Here is a 2,448-nt window from a genome sequence, read left to right as displayed (position 1 = left end):
AAATATGAGAAACTATTTCAGTTATTGTCTCAGACCAGCGATAAAAAAGAATTCCTCCCGAAGCTAACTCTGGATTTGGTCCTGATATTCCGATTCTTTGACTTTTCAATTGCTCTTTCCTCTACCTTGAATGTCCTTTCATTACCTTGACTTCCTGGTCAATTCCTACTTATCTACAGGTGAGCCCTACAGGTAATCTCCTCTCTGAAACCTTTCATGCTATATCTCTACTGAGGTGCTGGTCACATTGTATTCTTAGATCTGTGTCTTCCTGTAGACTGTGAGGTTCTTGGGAAAGAGGACTGATCTAATTCAAAGTCCCTGGTATATAGTTGGGATTATTAATAACTGATGCACCAGGGAGTGGATGAATGAATGGAAAGAGGCAGGGAGAGATGGATGGCTGGGTGGCTGGATGAAGGTGTGAGATAATTTCAGCATCTCTGCCTCTGCCTCACTTGGGGATGGACTTCACCTACAAGCTTGTGTTATCTTTTAATTTGTAACACCTACAGATACAGGGCTGCTCATAGCCAGCACGAATGAGATAGATAGATGGGTAAGCAGGAGAGAGGGAGGGAAGGAGGAAGGGAGAGAGATAGAGGGTGGAGAGAGATGGGGAGGGAGATGGGGGGTGAGATGGGGTGGTGGAGAGAGAGATTCCTACTAAGGTATGAGCAACTGAAAATCCATGTCCTTCCTGATGCATTTCGTAAATAGAATTTATTAACTCCAAAGAAGATTAACTTAGTGAACTGTGTGAGAAATGTTTTCCAGGACTGTATTTAGGGGACAATGTCCTTTTGTCCTATTTCTGTTAGAAATTCTGAGCTCCCTCAGCTGCTCCCACTTCCTGCTCAGGGTCACAGCTGCTTACATCTTTGTAGCCTCCTCTCTCCTCCTCACCTTGCTCTCTTGGCTGGATCTGACTGTTTTCCTGATTGAACTTGGCTCAGTGGCTGCTGGACCTCCCAGCTTTGCTGTGCTTGGGTGTGGCAGTGCTAGAGGAACAGAGGGTCCAGTGGAAGGTCCCTACTCATGCAGGGCCAGAGAAAGAACATGGATTCAGAGCCAGGTGACCTGCCCTAGCTACTGCTGGGATGTTTGAAATGTGTTGCTCTGTGGCTGCTAAGCATGCACCAGCTTTCAGACTGACACCCCTGTGTGGACCTTCTTTATATATTCTTGCTTTCTTTGTCCTTTCATGGTGAGTCGTGATTGAGGCTGGAGAGGAAAGCCGAATTTACTCTATTGTCTGGAAAGAGAATTGACTAGCAACAGGTTTTTATAAAACCCACGATTCTTAAAGGAGAGAGCTGTCAATTCAGGGGGCCTGGAGATCCATTTTATATAAAACATATATCTGCCTTTGTCTGATGGGCAAGAGGGGGGCATTAATCCTTTCCCAAAGGATTTACTGTATTTGGAGGCAGCTCCCTCCATCCCTCCATGTATAAAAGGCATCAAAAGAAAACCTTAGGCTAGATTAATCTGATTCTTCAAACCTGGGAGATTTTTATTCATATTAGAGAGACTGAGATAACTTATTAGACATAAAAATACTTACACACTTGGCAACCTTTTGGCCGGGGCATCATTTCACTTCCCTAGGTCTTAGTTTTCTTACCTGTACAATTTTATGACAGTTATACTATTGTAATCACTTCATGGAGCTATGTAGATCAAATGAGTTCCTATAACTTGTAAAATGTTAAACAAATGCTAAGGTTTGATGGTCATTGTTATGAACATAGCACCAACCATCCATCTCAGAATGGAGGAACCTGCAAAGTGACCTGGAAAATTAATGGGACCGATGACATTTATCCTCTGACATCCATTTCTTCTCAATTGTCTGTGTCTGAGTGTCTGGGATTGGGATGTAAAGAAGGGCAGGCAGGTGAGTTGAAATTCGTTTCTCTTCTTGGTGGTCGCATTTCTGGCTGGAGCATTTGTGTGGATTGCTAAGAGATGTTACTAGAGCATGAAACTCATAAGTCTTATGAGGAGAGAATTACTGGCGTTCAAGGCCTCCCATTGTCTGCCCAACAGCTTCCCCACCCTCCACTTTCCACCTTTACAATCAGATTTGTGTCTTTTCTAGACTTACCTCTCTGTTAACATCAAGGGAAATCCTTATCCTCCCAGGAACCCTGTCCAGTCTGGTCCCATATTCATATCTAGGGTCACACTTTTTTTAGTGAGTGAGAAGTCGAGCGAAGTCTGAGATTTTATCACAGTCAGAGGACCTAGGAATTCCTAACTCCTGATCTCTGTTCACTCTCCCTTCTGCAATGTCCAGGAGGAAAATCTATTCCCAGGACAATGGAAAAAAGAAGCAAAATTGTTATATAGGACATTAAACCCCAAGAACTAAAGCAGGTTTCTGGTGCGCCAGACTAGACACTGTGAAGGACTCCCTTTCCTTAATCTAAGTGGACCCCAGGG

Source organism: Pteropus vampyrus, unplaced genomic scaffold, assembly GCF_000151845.1.
Source record: "Pteropus vampyrus isolate Shadow unplaced genomic scaffold, Pvam_2.0 Scaffold394, whole genome shotgun sequence".
Lineage (NCBI taxonomy): Eukaryota > Metazoa > Chordata > Mammalia > Chiroptera > Pteropodidae > Pteropus > Pteropus vampyrus.
Note: the sequence above shows the minus strand (reverse complement) of the source record.